The sequence below is a fragment of the Gavialis gangeticus genome, unplaced genomic scaffold (assembly GCF_001723915.1).
Source record: "Gavialis gangeticus isolate Ggan-Ray unplaced genomic scaffold, GavGan_comp1, whole genome shotgun sequence".
NCBI classification, from domain to species: domain Eukaryota; kingdom Metazoa; phylum Chordata; order Crocodylia; family Gavialidae; genus Gavialis; species Gavialis gangeticus.
The window spans coordinates 165336451-165342195 of NW_017729032.1; the positions used below are offsets into that span (position 1 = coordinate 165336451).

Consider the following 5745-nt stretch of genomic DNA (forward strand, 5'->3'; position numbering starts at 1 on the left):
AACTTGGACCATTTATCCAGTTTTTCCAGGTTATACTGGGTCTAGCCTACCCTCCAAAGAGTATCAGCAACTCCACCCAACTTGATGTCATCTTCAAATTTGCTAAGCTTGTACTCCATCCTGTCATCCAAATCAGTGATTCTTAACAGGGGTACTCAACACCCAGGAGTGCCTTGATATCCTTTACACAGTGTTGTAGCGAGCCACGCAATGTTAGTCCTGTTAGGTGTACCAGCATGATTCACTAGCAGATACTAGAGATTTAAAACAGGAATCCACAATGTTAAAAACATTTTGACCCATTTTGGTTTTTCTGAGTTCTTTGCAATAGAAGAACTGCTCTATTATTTTTCTGTAGTCAAGAAACAAAAAGGGTAATGTAAGTTGTCATTTTCTGAGGAGTTAGTTGTGTTTTAAAAAGTTGAGAACCACTTATTCAGATTATTAATGAAGATGCTAAACAATATAATACCCGGTACAGATCCTGGGGAACCCCCGCACTTGATACTTCCTCCAAACTAGACATTAAGTCATTGATGGCTACTTGTTGAGCATGATGATTCAGCCAGTTGTGATCTAATTTCCTGTATTTTATCTCATCTATATTTGCTTAGCTTATTAATAAGAATAGTGTGGGAGACAGTGTCAAAAGCCTTGCAAAAGTCAAGGTATACTTCACCCACTGCTATCCCCCAATCCAGACTTTGTCCCCATATAGTAGAAATCAAGTTGGGCAAGTCTGACTAATAAAATACATATAAAATGCATGATTGAGGATCCATGTCTCCCCTTGTTCCAAAGGAGTGCCTTTCCCACTGGGATTTAAAGCCAAAGTCCTTTTGTTTGATATCCTTCTGGCATCATGTATCCTATACTCTTATCTTCCCAGTGCCCCAGATTCGGAAGAAGAGATTGATTGTGTATTCTGCACAACATATTCAATAGCCTGGTAGGAAAGGCTCTTCTCCAAGGAAGGAGATGTGGTAGTGTCGTTCAAAAGGTTGATCAGTAGGCTGCTGGACAAAAGATGGGCACCACCATCATTGGCCAGGTTCAAGAATGAATGGAGGGGACAGGATGCTATGTGTGATGCTAAATTTATTGTTGCTATCCATGTGATTAAGGCATCCTGATTCCAGCAGGAGCCTCCCTTCTAGGCACTTTAGATCTAAAGATGAGAGGGGGACCTAGTGTGCAACATCTAGGCACCTACAACTTCCTTCGAGTTGCTTATGGCGATAGAACAGTGGTTCTCAACCATTTCTGTACCAGGACCCATTTATAAAAATTGATGACCAGTCCTGACCCAGTACCCTTCATTTCCAATCCACTGTCCCCTGCCCTCAGGTCAGCCCCCCTTAGGGTGTGGGGCTTGGGGGGTTGTGTGGGGCATGGGCATGCCTACAAGGAAAAAGCCACAGTTTCCAATGTTTTTTCTCCTTTAAAGGAAAATCCATTTTTAAAGTTTGTTTGTGACACTTCCATATATTCTTGTGACCCACTTTTGGCTCCTGACCCATGGGTTGAGAAACACTGCTGCAGAGGGCTTGTAGGAGCCTAACTGTGTCAGTTTGGGTAACTATTTTGGGGCAAGACTCCAATTTTAATCATTTCAACCCCCATATGGGGTTGCCTACAAGGACAATTTGCAACTGGCCTTTAATTTTAAATAAGGTATCTTGACATTATCATAGATTATCCCTATATAAATTCTCATATTTTAATTATATTGAAAATTGAAAAAAATCAAGCTAAGTTTTACCAAACAAGATATTTAGATATATTCAAGAGAGCACCAATAATGTATTACCATTATTTATTAAGTAGTAAGTATAGTGGGACAATTAATGGGGCATCAGAGAGTAATGTATTGAATAAAACAGCCACTTTGTGTGCAAGAGTACAAGTGGAGCCTAATACATTGTATTAGGAGAAGACATAAATATCTTTGTTGTTTTATATGGACAGTTAAAAGAGTTGTCTCCTTCCATTAAAGGACAATAAAAAATCATTTTAGCTTACAAGTAATTAATTACTGGGAATATATTTTATTTTTGTAGTGACTTAAGGCAAACAAAGTTGTTGTGCGTTCTTTCTTAAACCAGAGGGGAAAATGAGCTACTTTAGAAAGTGAGATAAAGCCTCACTTATTCTAGTGTAGTTTGGTATTCTGTTCAATTACTGATGAATCACTAGAGAACCTATGATGTGTGCATTATAGAAGCATCACCAATATTACTTATTTTGAGATAAGGTTACAATTTTGTTAGAAATAGTCAGAGAAAAGAATTGCACATTGATTGATTGAGCCATACAGACAACTACCAAACTGTTCCACTTGTTGAATGCTCTTTTGGTAATTCTAGCACTTGACTTGTCCTAGCATACTAAAGGTCCACTATTAGACTTCATTCAGTGTGCCAAATCCAGGAAACATAAGCTGTATGGCTTCTTTTTTGATTTATTGGTGGCTCAAATGCAGGCCCAATTACATCTGTATATAAAATGTTTTGTGCAACTTGAAATGCCTCATCACTTAATCTGATTTTAACATATATTAATAAATAAAAGTAATTTTAAAACAACATTTACAATTTAAAATAGTGTTTAAAATATATTGCCTTTTTTTGCATTTTTTTCATGTTTTTGGCCTGAAAAAAAATTACCAAAACTGACATAAACATCTCACATTATAAAAAAGCTCACTGATCCGAATCTTAGTTTCATTATTTTTATGCCAGTGCAAACAATGGTAGATATTTCATAGGACAGACATTTAAAATTTGAGTACATAATAATGATGTGACCATATTTTTACTTGTAAAGCAGTAAGACTAATGGGTCAATAGCACAGGAGTAGCACTTGATTCAATGACTACCAGGTTCCGTACTTACTCATCAACTAACAGTATATACTAGACCTTGTCTATTTTTTTTTTTAGCAGAATAATTTTCCTTCAAAAAGTCTGATATCAGAAAACAAAAATGCTTGACAAAATCATGACGTTCCTTAAAAACTTCGAAGGAAATCACTGAAAAGCACCAAAACACAAGTCACCAGAATCATAGAGAATATTGTAGATGAGATCTTACAAGTGCATTGTATAATGCCATTAGTAGTTCTAGATGTCTAATAGAAATATTTTGTCTGATTACATTCTCTGGTTGCATTTGACTTATTAGGAGACATATCACACAGGTGGATCATAATCATGCTATGGCTCAAGACTTGCTCTTCATCTTCATCTAGACTCCCAACTTAAACAGGAAATTCTGGTTATTACCCCCTATATGCAAGATCAATGATCACACAGCATAGTACTATTTCAGTTCTTTTAGTTTGGTCTTAAAGGTCATCCAGTTCTTCCCATATAATATTTAGTTCCTCTGTTCCTTTTCTGCCTCAGCATTGTTTAGTCATTTTCTGTCATCAGCAAATTCCATTACCATGCTTCTAATGACCTTATATAAGTGCAAATTAGTAAATAAGATCAGTCCCCAAACCAGGGGATTCCTTTTAGCACAATCTGTTCCTTTTAGCACAATCTGTTACTTCCTCTGTTGCCAGTTCTTTATCTTCTTTGTAATTCTTGTACTAATCTTCATCTTTGCTGGAGGAACTAATGACAGCCTAGGTCAAAAGCTGAAGACAGGTAGATCAAATACACTCCATTTCATTTGTTTAGAAACTTCATTAAAATAACAACAACATATTTTGATTTCTCCCCCCTCAATTCAGAACTAAATGAAGATTTAAGTGTTTAGGTCTTATTGGAACATTGATCAATATATATACTACTCACACAAAGGCTTTCTTAAAATGTTGGTCAGAGTAGGCCTGATCAGTGAACCTGACCAATTCACAAGCATCTTACATAAGCAAGACTTGGCATGTAGGCCTCCTGTCTGGAGACGGGAGGGGAAGGTGGTTGTACAAGATATAGAATTGTCTAGTACCAAGATAATAAGACTGGAACAGGAACATCCAGATCAGGATGTAGAACAAGCCCATGGTACAGGGGAGTTCAAGATATTCAAGGTATTGGTTGAATGTAATACATAATTGGTCTTGATTATGATATAAAAGGAGAATTATAAATCTATATCTATATGCTTCTATAATGCACACATCATAGATTTTCTAGTGATTCATCAGTAATTGTACAGAATGCCAGACTACACTAGAAAGTGAGATTTTATCTCACTTTATGAAGTAGCTTTTCCCCACTGTTTTAAGAAAAAACACACAAATTTGTTTGCCTTAAGTCACTGCAAAAATAAAATATTTTCCAGATAATTAAATTATGTAAGCTAAAAAGATTTAATTGTCCTTTTATATCTATCTCTGTATCTCTCTCTCTCTATCTATATCTACACATATATATATATATTTTAAAGAACTATATATGTATGTATGTATGTATGTATGTATGTATGTATTAGTGGTGTTTCATTTTAATCACAGAAAAATGTGGATTTTGAGTTACTTTATTAACATGAAAATTGGAATTTTTTTATCAAAGAAAACCAGATTCTCTGCTGATCATGGTCCTATAATGATTGAAAATTTGTGATCCTGGCATAACATCTGTGTGTTTGTGTCAATTTAAGGGGGAAATGTTTTCCCTAAGCACTCATACTCATTTCCAATGTAACCCAACTTGTTTCACTAATCTAATCTATTCCATGCTTTCCTACCATCAGAATATTTCTAATACTTTTGGCCGTGTGTAGATGAAATGAGGGGTGTGTGTGTGCATGACACTTTAAAGCGGGCTAAATGTTTTTGCACCGATTTAATGTTGTTGGTGTTTGCACGCCTCAGTGGTGTATTGGGCATTAATTCTAGATGCTATAGGACATTTGGCAATGTAACATGCCTTAAATATCTTGGGGTGCAGCAAACTAAAACTCCAAGTTTGGAGTTGGGGTGACTTGGGGGGCAGCAAACTAAAACTAAAAGTTTGCTGCCCCTACAGCCATGGAGCAAAGTACTGGGCTCCATGCAGCTCAGGCAGCCTAGTAAGGCAGGCTTCTGCCACCCAAGAAAAGTGGTGAGCCTGCTTCCCCCCTGCCCTCCTGGAACCTGCCTGCCGGAATGAGCTGCTCAGGGGCCTGGTGCTTCTATTCATGGCTCTGGTGTCCCCCCCAGGACCGCCCGAGCCAGGTGCTTGTTGGCAGGTGCCATGTGGGGGGGGGGAGGCACCGTGCCATAGAGAGAAGCACCAACCGCCCCCCGCTGCAGCCAAGGGACTGCTCTGCCCACCAGCAACTCACCCTCCCCTTCCCACCGCTGGAGAGACAGGTAAGTGCAGGGTGTGTGCACAACACAGGGGTTTTAAGGGCCCTAAATTTTAAGCAGCAAATTTAAAAACCCACGGCTTCAATTTCATAGATTTCATAGACATTAGGGCTGGAAGGGACCTCAAAAGATCATTGAGTCTAGCCCCCCGCCCAAAGGGCAGGAAGTCAGCTGGGGTCATAGGATCCCAGCAAGATAAGCATTCAATTTACTCTTGAAGGTGTTCAAAGTAGGTGCTTGAACCACCTCCGATGGCAGGCGGTTTCAGACCTTGGGGGCTTGGACAATAAAGAAATTATTCCTTATGTCCAGCCTGAAATGGTCTTGTAGTAGTTTATAACCGTTCAACCTCGTCATCCCTTGGGATGCTCCAGTGAACAAACGTTCCCCCAGATCCTGGTGGTCACCCCAGATAAACTTATAGGTGGCCATCAGATCACCCT

At 38.5% G+C, this 5745-nt stretch overlaps 1 long non-coding RNA gene across 1 annotated transcript in view; it reads right to left on the reverse strand.

The window, feature by feature from the left end:
* Nucleotides 1-3335: 3335 nt before the first annotated feature.
* Nucleotides 3336-5745, reverse strand: part of LOC109302584 — a 10760-nt gene continuing 8350 nt past the window's right edge. The window contains exon 2 of the long non-coding RNA XR_002098854.1: nucleotides 3336-3611. This is a non-coding gene — a long non-coding RNA (uncharacterized LOC109302584). The remainder of the gene's footprint in view (nucleotides 3612-5745) is intronic.